Here is a 19,422-nt window from a genome sequence, read left to right as displayed (position 1 = left end):
AATTAGATTTACCCATGAAATTTCATCAGAGCCTGCACCGGGTTTCTTCGGCAGGTGTGAACCTTTCCATACCACAGGTCATTCTAGGCAGTAAAATCTGTCTCTGATCTGAAGACAAATAAAAATGTCTCTCCTGTCTTGTAGCTGCATTTCATGTTTCCTACTCTGACTTTTGACAATTAGCCTCCTTCTGTGCTGTTATGACTTTGAGACTGTTTAAAAATCAACAGGCGCTTGGAGAGGTTTGAGTTAATTAGGGAGAACCAGCATGGATTTGTAAAAGGCAGATTATACTTGACTAATTGATTTTTTTGATGAAGTAACAGAGAAGGTTGTTGAAGGGAAAGCAATGGTTGTTGGCTGTATGGATTTTAAGAAAGTCTTTGACAAAGTACCACATAAAAGGCTGGTTACAAAATTGAGGCTTATGGAATAGGAGGGTCAGTGTCCATTTGGATAAAAAATTGACAGAAGACAGTGAGTCATGGTAAATGGTTGTTTTTCAGCCTGGAGAATGGTAGACAGCAGTTTTCCCCACGATTCAGTGCTGGGAACACTGCTTTTTTTAAATATACATAAATGACTTGGATATTGGAATACAGAGTAAAATTTTGAAATTTGCCAATGATACCAAACTTGGAGGTGTGGCAGACAGTGAGGATGACACCAATCAACTGCAACAGGATTATAGATAGGCTTGCAGAATGGGCAGCAAGTGGCAAATGGAATTTAATACAGAGAAATGTAAGGTGAGGCATTTTGGCAAAAGGGAGAGGGACAGGCAATATGGAGGATAGTCAACATGGATTTGTTAAGAGAAGATCTTGTTTGACCAACATGATCGAATTTTTTGAAGAAGTAACAAGGAAGATAGATGAGGGTAGTGCAGTTGATGTGGTCTACATGGATTTTAGCAAGGCTTTTGACAAGGTCCCATATGGCAGACTGGTTAATAAAATAAAATCCCATGGGATCCAGGGAAATGCAGCAAGGTGGATACAAAATTGGTTCAGTGGCAGGAAACAAAGGGTAATTGTTGACAGCTGTTTTAGTGACTGGAGGGCTGTTTCCAGTGCATTCCACAGAGCTCAGTACTGGGACCCCTGCTTTTTGTGGTGTATATTAACGATTTGGATGTAACTGTAGGGGGCATGATCAAGACTTTTGCGGATGACACAAAGATTGGCTGTGTGGTAGATAGCGAGGAGGATAGCTGTAGGCTGCAGGAAGATATTGATGGTCTGGTCAGATGGGCAGAAAAGTGGCAAATGGAATTGCCATCATTGATTAACAGAGCTACCCCTTCACCTTTTCCTCGCTTCCTGTCCTTCCTAAATGCCATGAACTCTTCAATATTCAGGTCCCAATCTATGTCGTCCTACAGCCATGTCTCTGTAATGGCTATTAGATCGTACTTATTTATTTCTATTTGCGCTCTCAGTTCATCTGTTTGGTTTTGAATGCCACATGCATTCAGATACAGAGCCTTTAGTTGTGTCCTTTTATTATTTTTGTAACTACTAGCCTTATCTGTTGATTTACTCTTAGATTTGTAGGCTCTGTCCCTTCCTGGCACAGTCTGTTTATCATTTCTCATATTAATACCTTTCTCTCTTGCCTTGTCTCTACTCCTTGATTTACCATATCTTCCAAAATTTGATCCCTTGCCCCCTCTATTCAGTTTAAAACCCTCTCTACTTCCATAGTTATGTGGCTCACTAGAACACCTGCCCCAGCACGGTTCAGGCCATCCCAACGGTACAGCCACCATTTTCCCCAGTTCTGGTGCCAGTGCCCCATGATGCGGAACCCACTTCTGCCACACCAGTCTTTGAGCCATTCATTCATTTCTCTAATCTTATTTGCCCGATGCCAATTTGCACGTGGCTCAGGTAATAATCCAGAGATTATTACCTTTGAGGTTTTGCGTCTTAATTTGGCGCCTAGTACCTCAAACTGTCTATGCAGAACCTCTTTCCTTGTCCTGCCTATGTTGTTGGTACCTACATGGACCACGATGACTGGATTCTCCCCCTCCCACTGTAAGTTCCTCTCCATCCCTGAGCAGATGTCTGCAATCCTGGCAGGCACTGGGCGGGTAACGCAGCCGTCTGGACTCTCGCTCTTTGCTGCAGAGAACAGTGTCAATCCCCCGAACTATCCTGTCCTGTACTACCACTACATTTCTTTTTTTCCTCCCTCCACTTGAATGGCTTCCTGTACCTTGGTGCCATGGTCAGGTTGCTCATCCACCCTGCAGCCCCCACTCTCATCCAAGCAAGCTGTAAGATCCTCAAACCCGTTGGACAATCACACAGGTTGAGGCTCCTACACTCCTGTGCTCTAGATCCCCTTACCTGCCTCAGCTGCAGCCACACTCTCCAGTCCCTGACCACTGACCAAATCAGAAGACCCTATCCTAAGGGGCGTGACCGCCTCCTGTTACAAAATGTCCAGGTAACTTGCCCCCTCCCTGATGTGTTGCAGTGTCTGCAGCTCAGACTCCATTTCAATGACTCTGAGCTGATCTTTGAGCCGCAAACACTTACGGCAAACATGTTTTCCCTGGATCACACTAGCATCCAGGAGCTCCCACATGCTGCAGGCATGACACATCACCTGTCCTGCCATCCTTAATGTGTTTTAATTAACTACTTAATTTTTTTATTTTATTTTCCTTTTTTTAATATATTTTATTAAGCTTACCACTAATTCCATTACTATTTTAAACGTTAGGATTAGAATGGACCTTCATCATTTACCTGACACTCACCAAACAGGTAGCTTCTTTCCTGCTCTCTCTGTTGATTGTGATGTCACTCTGATGTCTCGCTCTGTCTGACTGCGTGAATACAGCTGGGGAATGGGACTGATTGGATTGCTCTGCCGAGAGCTGGAGTGGACTTGATGGTTGAATAGCCTCATTCTGTGCCATTATGACGGTATGACTCTTTGTGTCATTCTGTTTTCCAGTTTATTATTCCTCTCTTTATGAATCTGATCATTTTTACATCATGATGTTTATTGTTATCACTGTACATAAGTAGAACAAGGTAGAATTAGCTATGTATAAGTCTAAATTAGTACATCATGCTTTGTATCAATCTGAAGCTGCGGCTGCAAAGATCTAAGGTGGCTACCTAGCTCCAGCGTGTCTGGCTTTCAGAAGGTGGCCTTTGTTTTCAGCTTCCTGTGTTAATTAAAGCAGGAAGACCTAATTTGGATCTTACCCACCAGTGGATTATTAAATTCCCCTCTTTTCTTTTCTCTCTTTCCTTCTTTCTTTCCACTTCTGTTTCCCTCCCTGTCTTTTGATGTTTACTCTCAGGTCGGATGTAGTGTTGTAATGAGGAAAGGAACCATCAACAGCTGTAAACTGCATTTGGGTGATACTTGCAGAAAAAATTGGTCCTCAGCAGTTCGCACCCTCTCCCAAAATTACATGTGTTTTATCCTTAACCCCTCACTCTCATTGTGCCTCCAATTTCTTCACCTTCCCTCTACTCATTTCACTTGCTTACCATGTCACAAAGTATTCCAGGTGTGGTCCCATCAAAGCCCTATGCATTTGTAGCAAGACTTCTTTATTCTTGTACTCCAAACCCCTGGCAATAAAGGCGAATATGCCATTTGCCTTCCTAATTGCTTGCTGTACTTACTGCGTTCTTTGTACAAGCACACCCAAGCCTCATGAACATTAACTTTTTTCCCCAAAAATATACTTTATTCATAAAAAATCTGTAAAAAAATACATTACAGCACAGTTCAAAACAGCACCAAGTTGACATTCCAAAAAAGGAAATCAGTTTTACATAGAAACATAGAAAATAGGAGCAGGAGTAGGCCATTTGGCCCTTCGAGCCCGCTCCGCCATTCATTATGATCATGGCTGATCATCCAATTCAGTAACCTGTTCCCGCTTTTGCCCCATATCCCTTGACCCCTTTAAACCCAAGAGCTATATCTAACTCCTTCTTGCAACCATACAATGTTTTGACCTCAACTGTTTTCTGTGGTAGCGAATTCCACAGGATCACCACTCTCTGGGAGAAGAAATTTCTCCTCAGTCCTGAAAGGTTTACCCCGTATCCTTAGACTATGACCCCTGGTTCTGGACTCCCCCACCATCGGGAACACCCTTCCTGCATCAACCCTGTCAAGTCCTGTTAGAATTTTATAGATTTCTATGAGATCCCCACTCACTCTTCTGAACTCCAGCGAATATAATCCTAACCTACTCAATCTCTCCTCATACCTCAGTCCCGCCATCCCAGGAATCAGTCTGGTAAACCTTCGCTGCTCTCCCTCTATAGCAAGAACATCCTTCCTCAGATAAGGAGACCAAAACTGCACACAGTATTCCAGGTGTGGCCTCACCAAGGTCCTGTATATTTGCAGCAAGACATCCCTGCTCCTGTACTCGAATCCTCTCGCTATGAAGGCCAACATACCATTTGCCTTTTTTACCGCCTGTTGGACCTGCATGCTTACCTTCAGCGACTGGTGTACGAGAACACCCAGGTCTCGTTGCATATTCCCCTCTCTCAAATTATAGCTGTTCAGATAATAACCTGCCTTCCTGTTTTTGCTACCAAAGTGGATAACCTCACATTTATCCACATTACACTGCATCTGCCATGCATTTGCCCACTCACTCAACTTGTCCAAATCACCCTGAAGCCTCTCTGCATCCTCCTCACAACTCACCCTCCCACCTAGTTTTGTGTCATCTGCAAATTTGGAGATATTACATTTAGTTCCCTCATCTAAATCATTAATGTATATTGTGAATATACAATATATCCCCATATCCCCATATGTCCTAGCACCGATCCCTGCGGTACCCCACTAGTCACTGCCTGCCGTTCTGAAAAATACCCATTTATCCCTACTCTTTGTTTCCTGTCTGCCAACCAATTTTCTATCCATCGCAATACACTACCCCAATCCCATGTGCTTTAATTTTACTTGTTAATCTCTTATGCGGGACTTTGTCGAAAGTCTTCTGAAACTCCAAATAAACCACATCCACTGGCTCCCCCTCATCAACTCTACTAGTTACATCCTCGAAGAATTCGAGTAGATTTGTCAAGCATGATTTCCCTTTCGTAAATCCATGCTGACTCTGTCCGCTTCCACCACTGTTCTCCAAGTGCTCTGCTATAAATTCTTTGATGATGGACTCTAGAATTTTCCTCACTACTGACGTCAAGCTGACTGGTCTATAATTCCCTGCTTTTTCTCTACCTCCCTTTTTAAATAGTTTTCTTCAAAACAGGAGTGAGTTGCATCACAACCCTTCCATTCCATTTTACATGCCATGTACATTTTACAGCAACCCATATTTGGTGTATAGAGCCCGAGGGGTTTCCCATGGGTCCAGCCCCTCAGTTCATTTTGGTGGGAGGACCTTACACAGTGGTCTTTCCCCATTGAGCCTTTGCAGCGGCTGCCCCAAGCTTTAGTGCGTCCCTCAGCAGTCCTGGACCTTGGAATGTGCCAGTCTGCAACACTCGGTCGTGGACAACTCTTTGCGCTGGAAGATCAGCAAGTTTCAGGCAGACCAAAGAGCGTCTTTCACCGAATTGATGGTCCTCCAGCAGCAATTGATGTTTATCTCGGTGTGTGTCCCTGGGAAGAGCCCGTAGAGCACAGACTCCTGTGTTACAGAGCTGCTTGGGATGAACCTCGACACAGTGGCACAGTGGTTAGCACTGCAGCCTCACAGCTCCAGCGACCCGGGTTCAATTCTGGGTACTGCCTGTGTGGAGTTTGCAAGTTCTCCCTGTGTCTGCGTGGGTTTTCTCCGGGTGCTTCGGTTTCCTCCCACAAGCCAAAAGACTTGCAGGTTGGTCAGTAAATTGGCCATTATAAATTGCCCCCAGTATAGGTAGGTGGTAGGGAAATATAGGGACAGGTGGGGATGTGGTAGGAATATGGGATTAGTGTCGGATTAGTATAAATGGGTGGTTGATGGTTGGCACAGACTCGGTGGGCCGAAGGGCCTGTTTCAGTGCTGGATCTCTAAACTAAACTAAAAAAACCACTGCATCTCTTTCCACACCTGCTTTGCAAAAACACATTCCAGAAGGAGGTGGGCAACTGTCTCTTCCGACTACAGCCACCTCAAGGGCAGCTTGTGGAGGGGGCAAGAGTCCAGGCCTGCAGGAAGGATCTGACGGGCAGGGCCCTTCTCACCACCAGCCAAGCTACGTCTTGGTGCTTCTTTGAAAGTTCTGATAATAAGGCATTCTGCCAAATGACTTTGGCAGTCTGCTCGGGGAACCATCCGACAGGATCCCCATATCCTTTCTCCATAGGGCCTTGAGGACATTCCGTGCAGACCACTGCCTGATGGATTGGTGGTCAAAGATGTGTTCCCGCAGAAACTTTTCCTTGAAGGATAGGTGGTACGGCACGGTCCAACTGGATGGAGCGTTCTGTGGCAATGTGACCAGACCCACCCTTTGCAACACCGGGGACAGATAGAACCTCAGCACGTAGTGACACTTGGAGTTTGTGTACTGGGGATGTACACACAGCTTGATGCAGCCACACACTAAGGTGGCCATCAGGATGAGGGCGACATTAGGTACATTTTTCCCGCCCTTATCCAGAGGTTTGAACATCGTATCCCTCCAGACCCGGTACATTTTGGATCTCCAAATAAAGCGGAAAATGGTTCGGGTGACCACCACGGCACAGGAGTAGGGTATCGGCCAGACCTGCGCCACATACAGCAACAACGTGAGCGCCTCACACCTGATGACCAGGTTCTTAACCACAATGGAGAGAGATTGCTGCTCCCACATGCTCAGTTTATGGTGTACCCTGGCTACTTGCTCCTTCCAGGTTTGGCGCCACCCCAGCCCTTCCGAACCATATCCCCAGCACCTTCATGCAGTCTGACCTGATGGTGAAGGGGATAAAGGATCGGTCAGCCTAGTTCCCAAAGAACATGGCCTCACTCTTGCCGTGGTTAACTTTGGCTCCCGAAGCCAGTTCGAACTGGTCGCAGATGCTCATCAATCTGAGAACGGACAGCGGATCCGAGCAGAAGGCAGCGATGTCGTCCCTGTACAGGGAGGCCTTTATCTGAGTGCCTCCGCTGCCTGGGATTGTCACCCCTCTTATACCCGCATCCTTCCTAATAGACTCAGCAAAAGGTTCGATACGGCAAACAAACAAGACAGGGGAGAGAGGACAGCCCTGTCTGACTCCGGATTGGATCGGGAAACTTTCTGATTCGCACCCATTGTTTTTTATACTGCACTACTGATGTTTGTGTCCAGCAGATTGATCCAATTTCAGATTCCCTCCCCAAACCCTATTTTGGAGAGCACGTCCATCATGTAGGTGTGCGATATCCTGTCTTTGTGGTTTTCCTTTGTATCACAAGTTTCATGCCTTTTAATAAATATTCTGCTCTTCTATTATGACCAAAGTGAATAACCTCACACTTCCCCACACTATACTCCATCTGTCGCCTTGCTGCCAGCTCACTTAACCTGTCTATATCTCTTTGCAGCCTCTCTATGTCCTCCTCACAGCTTGCATTTCCACCTACCTTTGTAAAATCAGCAAACATCGATACACTACTTTCTGTCTCTTCATCTAACTCATTAACATAGATTCTAAATAGCTGAGGCCCCACACTGATCCTTGCAGCAGTCCACTAGTCACAGCCTGATAACTTGAAAATGCCCCATTTATACCTGGCTGCGTTTGCTGACAACGCAACCACTAGGTGGTGCTGCACTGGCACGTGTGCAAATGCAGCCTGTTCAACTAAAACATCACAGTCAGTGACGTTCAGGCAGCTGCCAGGACTAAAGATGGTGCTGCTCAAATAATCACACAAAGGCAACGTAAACACATGGCAGCACACAATGGCTGGAGAGATCGGCTGGCTGGGGAATGGCCAGAGAGAGCGGCTGGCTGGGGAATGGCCGGAGAGAGCAGGCGGGGGTGGGGGGGTGATGGTGGCGGGGTGGTGGGGAATGGCTGGAGAGAGCGGGTGGTGGGGCAGGTGGTGGGGGGGGAATTCTCCCCCTCACCCCGCTCTCTCCCCCACACCCCGCTCTCTCCCCCACACCCCTTCTCTCTCCCCCACACCCCTTCTCTCTCCCCCACACCCCGCTCTCTCCCCCATACCCCGCTCTCTCCCCGCTTCTCCCCCACACTCTGCTCTCTCCCCCACACCCTGCTGTCTTCCTGCTTCTCCCCCACATCCCTTCTCTCTCCCGCTTCTCCCCCACACCCCGCTCTCTCCCTACTTCTCCCCCACATCCCTTCTCTCTCCCCGCTTCTCCCCCACACCCCGCTCTCTCCCTGCTTCTCCCCCACATCCCAGCTCTCTCCCCGCTTCTCCCCCACACCCCGCTCTCTCCCAGTTTCTCTCCCACATCCCCTCTCTCCCCGCTTCTCCCCCCCCCACCCTGCTCTCTCCCTGCTTCTCCCCCACACCCTGCTCTCTCCCCCACACCCTGCTGTCTCCCCGTTTGCTCTCTCTCCCGCGTTATGCGATGATGTCATCTGGGCATTCATGTACCAGTCCTGGCAATTTTGGTGATGACGTCATCTGCGCATGCACCAACCGGTCCTGGCAATGTGGAACGCAGCGCACGCGCAGAGAGCGGGAGCCCGTTTGCGCATGTGCGCAGGTTGGCCCAGTCGGATGATGTCCCCACCGGCTGCGTTGTCAAGAATCACTTTGTTTATACCTACTCTTTTCTTCCTGTCCATTATCCAATCCTCTAGACATGCTCATATATCACCCCCAACTCCATGAGCCCTTATCTTGCCTATTTACTTTTTGTGTGGCACCTTATCAAATGCCCTTTCGAAATCCAGGTGTACTGCTTCTATTTGGTCACTTTTACCCTACCAGTTACATCCTCAAAAAATAATAAATTTGTCAAACACAATTTTCTTTTTGGAAAACCATGTTGACTTTGCCTGAACATACTATGATTTTCTAAGTATATTGTTAAGCCTTCCTTAATAATAGATTCAAGCACTTTCCTGATGACTGATGTCAGGCTAACTGGCTTGTAGTTCTGTGTTTTCTCTCTCCCTCCTTTCTTGAATAGATGTGTTACATTTGCTAACTTCCAATCTGCTGGGACCATTCCAGAATCCAGGAAATTTTGGAAAATCATAGCAGGCACATCCACTATCTCTGCAGCTATCTCTTTTAGAACCCTAGGATGTAGGCCTTCAGATCCTGAGGATTTGTCGGCTTTTAGTTCCTTAAGTTTCTCCAATATTTTTTCTCTACTGATATTAATTACCTTAATTTCCTCACTTTTTATCCCTAGGTTTCCCTCTATTTCTGGTATGCAACTTGTGTCTTCTATTGTGAAGACAGACACAAAATATTTGTTCAACATCTCTGCCATTTCCTTGTTCCTCTTAGTAATTTCTCCTGTTACTGTTTGTAAGGGACCAATGTTTACTTTAGCTACTGTCTTCCTTTTTATATTCTTCTAAAAGCTCTTACAATCTGTTTTAATAGTCGCAGAGAGTTTACTCTCGTATTCTATTTTTTCCCTTTTCATCAACTTTTCAGTGGTCCTTTGCTGGTTTCTAAAACACTCTCAATCTTCAGACTTGCTACTATTCTTTGCAACATTATCAGCCTCTTTTGAACCTAATACTATCCTTAACTCCCTGAATAAGCCATGGATGGATCTTTCTTGTTTAGTTTTTATTTTTCAGTGGAATGTGGAACATTTTAAATTGTTTCTTTAAACGTTTCCCACTAGTCAGAAGCTTTTTCCCAGGGTGGAAGAGTCAGTTACTAGGGAACATAGGTTTAAGGTGAGAGGGAAAATGTTTAGAGGGGATGTGCGAGGCAAGTTCTTTACACAGAGGGTGGTGAGTGCCTGGAACTTGCTGCCGGGGGAAGTTGTGGAAGCAGGTACGATAGTGACGTTTAAGAGGCATCTTGACAAATACATGAATAGGATGGGAATAGAGGGATACGGTCCCCGGAAGTGCAGAAGGTTTTAGTTTAGGCAGGCATCAAGATCGGCACGGGCTTGGAGGGCTGAATGGCCTGTTCCTGTGCTGTACTGTTCTTTGTTCTTTGTTCTTTGTTTGTTCTTTGTTCTAGTTATTTACTGCCATACCTTTTAGTCTTTCTTACCCAATCAACCTCAGCCAGCTCTCTCCTCATACCTGTTCAATTGGTTTTAGTTTAAGTTTAAGATTCTTGTTTGTGATTGGAATTTGTTGCTTTCAAACTTAACATGGAATTCAATTGTATTACGATCACTATTTCCCAGCATATCTTTTACTATGAGATTACTAATTAACCCTGACTCAATACACAATACTCGATCTAAAATAGCTCTATCCCTAGTTGGTTCCACAATGTATTGCTCCAGGAAACTGTCATGAAAACATTCCACAAATCCATCTTCTGGACCACCCTTGCCAATTTGATTGGTCCAGTCTATATGAAGATTCAAGTCCCCCACAATTATTGCACTGCCTTTGTTACAAGCTCCGATAATTTCTTGTTTAATGCTCTGTCTAATGGTATATCTACTGTTAGGGAGCCAATAAACTACTCCCACCAGTGTTTTCTGACTCTTGCTATTCCTAATCTCACCCATACTGATCCCACTTCATGACCTACTGAGCCAAGGTCCATTCTCAATAATGCCCTTATGTCATTCTTCACTATCAGGGCTACCCATATTCCTTTGCCATTCTGTCTGTCTTTGCAAAATATCATGTATCTTGTAATATTTATTTCCCAACCTTGGTCACCGTGTAACCATGTCTCTGTAATAGCAATTAGATCTAAATAATTTATTTCTACTTGTGCTGCCAGTTCATCTAACTTATTGCAGATGCTTTGTGCATTCAGACCAAGAAACTTCAGTTTTCTTTTTTACTGTTATTTCCTAAATGGACCTTACTCACTGATGCACAATTACTGTTGAACTTTCTATCCTTTCCTGTCTCACTCTGCTTATCTTTACCCATGTCGCTGGACTGTTCTATTGCCTCGACCTTTCTCTCTGGATTTCTAAATCTCCCTTCACCCGAACCCTGCCACCGTCTGTTAGTTTAAAGCCCTATCCACAGCCCTAGTTACACGATTCACCAGGACACTGGTCCCACCCCAGTTAGTGGAGCCCATCCCAGCAGAGAGCTCCCTCTTTCCTGAGTATTCGTTCTTCCCACAGCACTATTTGATTGTGGGGCCAACGTAAGGGGATCCAGTGAACATTGTGCGTGCAGCTGACCGCAAGCAAGGCAACAATTGGACGTGGGATTTAGTTAGTTGGAGATCAGATTGCATAGCAATGAAGAGCAGCATCATCAGGTGCAGATGCAGAGCTCTGGGCATGAGGAGGGCAGAGGAGAGGAATGAGAAGCAGGAAGGCAATGACAGCCATACCCTCAGCATCGAATGTACCACCCAAGAAGAAGCTACCTAGACATGTCAGAGAATAAGTGCCGCAGGAGACTGCGCCTATCTAGGCAGATAGTAACTGAGATTTGTGTCATCGATGAGGAAGACCTCAGACCTTGCAATATTGCTTGACATGCCCTGCCAGTAGCCATTAAAGTCACTGAAGCCTTGAATTTCTGTGCCTCTGGCATGTTCCAAGGATCAGCAGCAGACCTTGGTGGCATCTTGCGAACAGCAGCACACCATTGCATCTCACATGTCAGTGATGCCCTATTTGCAAGAGCTAGGCAGTACATTCAATTTCAAACAGATGGGGCCTCGCAGGTACAAAAGGCAGTGGGATTCGCCTCCATTACTGAATTCCTGCAGATACGGGGCATCATTGATTGCACCATGTGACCATCAAGGCGCCAAGTCAGCGGCCAGTGACAGTCATCAACAAGAAGGGTTTCCACTCACTCAACATTCAGCTGGTTTGCGACCACAACAAGATATTCATGCACGTGTGCGCTCGCTATCCTGACAGCTGCCATGCAACCTTCATCCTCTGACAGTGCAGGCTGCCGCCGCTCTTCATGCCTCCACCAAAACTTTGTGGATGGATTCTAGGGAACAAGAGATATCTTGAAGAGATGGCTACTCACACCTTTACCTGACCCCATGACAGAGGTGCTACAACTGAAGCCATCAGCTCACAAGGACTGCCATCGGGCTTCTGAAGATGCAGTTCTGGTGCCTGGACCGGTCTGGTGGTGCCCTGCTGTACATTTCTGCAGGGGTCCTGCGCATTGTGGTGGTCTGCTGCGCTCTCCATAACATGGCTCTCCAGAGAGGAGTGGGGCTTGAAGTGCTACATCGACACAGTTCATCGAAGGAGGAGGAAGATGCAGAATAGAGAGGTGCCCATGCTGAGCAGGGAGGTGACCGAGGTGGCCAGGGCTGACTCAAGAATCAAAGCTCCCATCAGGATGGCGTCAACGCCAGGGCACATCTAATCCAGGCGCTATTCACCTGAGTGCAACTCATTCAGCAGGACAACATGCTCTGGAATTCACTTTGATCTGCCTGTGAGAATGCTTCCATTGAAGAAACAACCTTGAATAGATCCACTTTTACACCGCCAATGAATGATCCACATTTGTCCAACAGCCTCAGTGTTCTCGTTCAAAGACTACGGCTTCCCTTCAGCACTTCTTCCCTTTTCTGCAGTTATGCCATCAAAGAATGGAAGCTGACACATCTGGGATCATTGATTAACATTTGTTATTAATAAATTACAAACTGCACATTCACAAGTGAAATAAACCCCAGTGTATCACTCAGTGCTCTGACCAACATGGTGGCCTTCGTCTCAGCCACTTCTACGTGGTTCCCTTTGTGGCCTCGGATGAGGTGCAGGCAGCCTGCTCACATGTGTCCGCTTGCAGCTGAGATGCACCTGGTGATCATCCTCATCATTGAGGTGCCTCCAAGGGCTACTGCACCGGTGTCAATGTAGGGACTGCCTCCATCACAGGGCCCTGCTGCATAGATTGTCCCTAAGTCAGAAGGGCCAAAGAGACTGATGATGATGATGGTGTGTGTGAGGGAAGGCTCCCACATCCTCATCGGTGACTGCCTCAGCCCTTGGATGGCGCACTGGATCACTGGAGGGGACCACCAGCTTGAGTGCAACTGGTATCCACTCCATACCTCAGTACCACTGAACAGTCAAGGCTACAGAGCGTTGCATGCGTTCTGTGACTGTCAGTGCACTGCTCTTGCATCCACTTAGAATGCAGCCCCATATGGCTCTCCATGAGGTTGGCCAATCTGTCAAAGGAGGAGCTCATGCATTAAAGCCCTGAACCATGGTGGTGCATATGAGCTTAATGGGCTCCTCCATTCAGAGCCCATGACGCCGCATTGCCTCAGGAACTCCAACATGTGAGCACACATCTCATGCTGCTGGTCAAAGTAGAGCCACCTTTCTTGTGACTCCTGAGGCCCTGCATTGGTGCTCAGCTGAGCATGGCTACGTCCATCCTCCAAGGGGATTGCCTACAGCTCCCTCTGCCTCTGTCACCTCCTCCTTCTCACTAGTGCTGTGCTGTTCACCCAGTGCCATCCTTTCTGACAGCGCACGAGGACCTACCGATGTGAGTGGACCTGCGCTGGTGGAGGGTGTGCTTGAATAATGTTGGCTCTGCTGGTTTGGTTTCTCCAGAGGCTCCCATTGATGTTGCTGCATTGGCATGCTCCCCCTCCACCACTGACCCTGTAGGAGACATTAGGAGGAGATCATGAGAACTTGCCTTTGACAGTTGAGGCCACCGCATAGCTGAGGCTTCCCAATGCAACTGAGGCATTGGCATGCTGTCAAATGGGGCGGAGTGCACTCCAACCCCTTCATCTGCAGAATAATTTTTTTTTTTACCCTCTCCTCCAGGTATTCCTGTCTCTCCATTGCCCACTTGATCATGCAGGGCCACCCTGGCGATTTCCATTGCCGTCTCCTCCATGGCTGTAAGGATGGCAAACTGAGACACTCCTCCTCCTCCTGTGCGCACCGTCTCCCATGCATCTGCACACTTTTCTCCTCCAGGGAGGAAAGAGAGATGGATAAGGCAGTGCTGGCCCCTCTCTCCAATTTGTTTTTATTCTTTGATGGGATGTGAGCATCGCCAGCATTTGGTGCCCATTCCTAATTGCCCTTGACAACTGAATGGCTTGCTAGGCCATTTCAGAGGATAGTTAAGAATCAACCACATTTCTGTAGTTCTGGAGTCACATCTGAGCCAGACCAGGTAAGGATGGCAGATTTCCTTCCCTGAAGGACATTAATGAAGCAGATGGGTTTTAAGGCAATCGATGATAGTTTCATGGCACTATTACTAGCTTTCAATTCCAGACTTTTTCTTTATTAATTAATTGAATTTAAATTCCAGCAGCTGCTGTGGTGGTATTTGAACCCATGTCCGTATGACATTAGCCTGAGCCTCTGGATTACTAGTTTAGTGACACCATCTCTCCAGTCAGCAGCTAGCAGCTCTATTAAATAAGAAGATATGTGTATAATGCTGCCAGTCTTCAACATCCCATAGGGCTCTGGGCCTTGCTGATGGGTCAATGAGCATTCTGGGCACACATCTTTCTCATGTTCAGGAGCATTATGCACCCTCAGGCTGCATGGCTGTTGTGTAAGCTGGTGGCTGCAGATGTGGATGTTGTGTTTCACACACCTTGCCAGAGTGAAGAAGGTCATTAAACCTTTTATGGAACTGCACCCAGGTTCCCCAGACAACACTGCAGTTACTGACATTTTCTGCTACCTGCAGCCAGGCCTGCTTAGTTTGGCTGGGTGGGCTTCTCCTGATACCCTCCAGAAACAAGACCCCTTGCCTCTCTTTTACTGTCTCCAACATAACCTCAAGGGCTGCATCAGAAAGCTGTGGGCCTGCTCTGCCCTGGGTGCTAGGCCTCTGTCTCTCCTCCTGCTGACCTTGGGATTCCATTGCAATGCAAAATGGCTGCTACGGTAATGGCTGTCATCATGCCTTTAAATTGGGCCTGCTCTGTGTAAGACCCGCCTCCACCTTGTGCCTGCCACCATTAATTGGTCGGCAAACTTGCCCTCCAGCCAATTAGCAACCCACCTTGGGCAGGATCACGGGCTGTGTCTACTTCCACTCCCCCCCACCCCCCCCCGCCCCACTCAGTGCAGGGTCGGGACCTGGAAATGGTTCCAGAGTCGGGTCCCTAACCCCAAATGCAAAATCCTGCCCAGAGTCTCTAAACATGTTCAAAAGTGCACATAGCTACCCAGTGATAAAATTATGCAGTTACAGCATGATAGGTTTACATAGGACATTTCCATTATAAAAACGGACATGGGACTTTATAGTAAAAAAAGACACAAAAATGTGACAACATGTGACACCATGGTTATATAGCAAGCAAATGTCTGTAGTCAGAAATGCATAGAATTTCTGTGGCAGTTCTCCCATTAGATTAGATTAGATTAGAGATACAGCACTGAAACAGGCTCTTCGGCCCACCGAGTCTGTGCCGAACATCAACCACCCATTTATACTAATCCTATACTAATCCCATATTCCTACCAAACATCCCCACCTGTCCCTATATTTCCCTACCACCTAGCTATACTAGTGACAATTTATAATGGCCAATTTACCTATCAACCTGCAAGTCTTTTGGCTTGTGGGAGGAAACCGGAGCACCCGGAGAAAACCCACGCAGACACAGGGAGAACTTGCAAACTCCACACAGGCAGTACCCGGAATCGAACCCGGGTCCCTGGAGCTGTGAGGCTGCAGTGCTAACCACTGCGCCACTGTGCCGCCCCTGCGACTTTATAATAAGTATAAAATAAAGGCAGATGTTTTGAATTTACAAAGTCTCAAGCAACTGAAAACTTCTTAATTGACAAAGGAGACATTGGGGCTCAATTCTCAGGCACAAAGGAGAGAGAGAGCTGTTAGAGGGCTGTGACCTTGGGTGCCCACCTGCTTTTACATTACACTGTGATTTACAGGGCTTTCTTTGAAGGGGAGGGGACACATAGTGCATTCACCTGAAGAAGATACCAGCAAGGGGCAGTCTGTAGAAGTAAGAAGAAAGAATTTGTGACCATTAAGGAACGTTGCTTCAGAGTAGCAGCTGAACAATACAATGTATAAAATAATACAATTGAATGATGTAATGCTTCTGCCCTTGCACTTTGCATGAGCAACACTGTGGGAGACACACTAGCAAGATATAAAAATGTTATTATTTGTGATTACTGCAAGCTGTTTCATGAGGAGAGCCTTGATTAGGTTTTGAAGAGAGAAAACTGCCTAGTCAGTTTAGGTTTAGGTGACGGAGGTAAATAGTATGGAAAACTTTAAGGGAGAATTGGACAGATATTTTTGAGTTTTTGGTACCAGCTAGATGGATTATAGTTTTTTTCTGTACCTGTATTTTCCCAAGTTCCTATTGTCATGCAGGCCCCCACCTGCCAAGAATGAGGCCCCTTAATTTTGCCACATGGATATTAAACTTAAAATTGTTACTGGGAAGAAAAGAGGGCCTAGTACAAGGAATTGCCAGTCCCCTCACCGGAAAGACATTTTTTACATACTAGGAGATAGGGTTGGAACAAAGCAACCAGTTTCTGCTCCCCCAATACACAGAAGACGTGGTCAGATCAGTTTAGTCACATGACTAACTGGCTGTTGCAGGAATTTGAACTTGCTACAGAGTTTTAAAACTCTGAAAGTTGTTTGCTCCTGGACCGGAAAAGACTTCTCGTGGCTGGCTTGCCGCCACCTCATTCTTGTCTGCTCATCTCTTTCTCACTAGCTTTGGAATCCATTGAAGACACAGGAACTCCAAGAGAGAAAAATGTCCTACAGTAAACAAGGTTTAAGAAGAATACTGGGCCCCAATGAAAAGCAAGAATTACCTACAAGCAAGAGCTACCTACAAAAGGACTACAATGAGCTCGAAGCACAGTAACAAGAAACTCTTCTGATATTGCCTCAAACCTCTCTATTTTTTCTTCTGCTCTTTTCTGTCTCTATTTGCATGTGCATATCGCATATGCATGCTAGCATGGGGCACGGCGTGTGTCCGTAGGTGTTAACCGAATTAGAGTTTAAGTTTTAAGTTTTAATAGATTTCACTTTTCTTCTTTAAACCTAAGAAGGCCTGTTTGTGCTCATTTCTTTGCCTTATAATCGGAAAGCGGTCATCAAGGGGAGCTCAAAACACAATGTGTTTAAAAATTGAATCCTGTTACAATAAGACCAGGTGAAGGCTGAAGGAGACCCCTAGACACCTTTCTTACCTGTTTGTAACACTGTGTTTGCTTCTTATTAGATTTCCATCAACAGTACCAAAATCTACAAAGAGGAAAATTGGATAGTAAGTAGGTTTATCACACCTCTGACCTGCCCCTAATAGTCTGTTATGGAACTCTGATGGTATTTTTATTACCATTGGTGCTCAATACAGGGTGAGATATCACATGTTTGGCAATACCTTCATGTTCTGCTGCTTTTTGGTGGAAGAGTTACTACGGTTGGTAATGTGCTGTTCCACTGGTGGAGGGGGGGTCTCGGAGGAAATCGCACATACTAGGTACTGCATGAAGTAAATGCAGGTGACAGATGTTGATTTTTTTAAAAATAAAGTGTCAAAGGTTTAGCATGTCTAATCCAATTGATAAATTACTGCACAAAGCCCCTCATTTAGTACTGCATAGGTCTTTAAGCATATGCTGCCACCTACTGAGTATCTCAGCTAACATTATGCACAGAGAAAGAGGAATATTAGCTTTGTTTGATTCATATATATTGGTTATAAATTATGTTAATAACCTGCAAATCCAAATGTGCTATTTCAAGCACCGTCATTTATTTCTTTGTGTCTGGTTGGAAAGTTGTAATGTAAGCTGCTATGTTTGTCATATTTGTGTTTAAAAATATTGAATTTGTTTTAGATTCTGCATTCTGCACAGAAAAAAAAGTAAACTACCAGCCAGGGGACAGTACATAATAAGGACTTTAACCGTGTAACACAGGACCAATAATGTACACTGTATATTTCAAATATATCTGTATGGTTTGTTAGGTAGGGTGGTATATAAGCAGTATTCTTTATTGTTGCTGATCTTTTCAAGTATCTCTGTACTTTAGGACACACAGGCTACCATAATCCTGTCCCTTGAGCCAGATCTGGGCATCCTTATAGGTAAGATAGGTGGACAATTTTCTGTTTCAGTGAATCAATCAGCTCAGTTTTCTGCTAGGCTAGAACTGCTTTGAAATTCCCTTTAAAGAATTGTTATCTGAAAGGCACTTTAAAACATGGTTGTGTCTATCCTTTTTGCAGCTTACAACAGCAAATTCATTTGAGATTGCTGATAAACACACCCGACAATGACTGTGCCTAAATCAATATTGGCAAGGTGTGAGATCAGACACTCACATTACAGATGAAGAGGATTAAATTACAAACACCCTCTCTCAGATATTTGACATTTAATTATCTTTATCCTGTGGGTTTGTAAATCTAGTTTTTTCGTTTGGAGCTGTAGAGACAAGAAGATATAGCTGTTCAAAAAAAACGTACATTTATATAGGATTTGATAAGTAACATATATACCGAATGACTATGCTTCATAAAAGATCCATTTGCTAGTGGCTCTAAATACTTTTTTAATTTCTCAGAAAACGAAGGCAGATAAGAAGTGATGTTAGTTGAAGTATTTTGATCTTTTTCTGCTAGAAGATACCATACTCTATTTGAACTCGGTAAAGACAGTGGATGGATGTAGAATATTATATCTTTCATCTGGACAGCATTGCTCTTATCGTACACAGCTAAAATTTATAAAAATGTCTTTCAAAGTTTAATGTAGTTTTTTTGATCACTGTGGAAAATCTACAGAAGGAACCTGGCTGCCCTATTCTAAATAATATGTAAATAGAAACTGGATTTGAGTATTTGTGTTTTCAAATCAATGAGAATAATGAGTCTTGACTGGAGTACATAAGCACTGTATATTTCTTTTTGTTTGTGCTGATTTTAATTAGCACAAAGAAAGGTGCAAGTGTTATAGATATGTCTGACAAGAAAAAGTCAAAAAGCAAATCGGCGTCTCTTCTTCCAGTTTTAAATGGTGTATGCTGGGCAGCATTTGTTCCATTAGATGGCAACAAAAGTCTAGTATTTTAACAATGACATAAACTATGTGTCTCTGCTGTTTGATTTTTCCATTGCACAATGGCATTTTGTTCATCACACACAGTCCTAAAAGCATTTCATGTTATGTTTTTTCCTAAAGCAATATCTTTAGCTTTGGATGACACAAAACATTTGCAATTTAAAGACTTGTTTTTAGACCTTGAATTATTGTTAATGGCATAAAGCACAGTTATGCATCTTCAAACTATAGTGTGTCAGGAATAGAAGAATTACTTTAACTAGACTTAACTAAAGAGAAA

Source organism: Heterodontus francisci, chromosome 11 (assembly GCF_036365525.1).
Source record: "Heterodontus francisci isolate sHetFra1 chromosome 11, sHetFra1.hap1, whole genome shotgun sequence".
In the NCBI taxonomy this organism is placed as follows: Eukaryota; Metazoa; Chordata; class Chondrichthyes; order Heterodontiformes; family Heterodontidae; genus Heterodontus; species Heterodontus francisci.
This window is presented reverse-complemented; position numbering follows the sequence as displayed.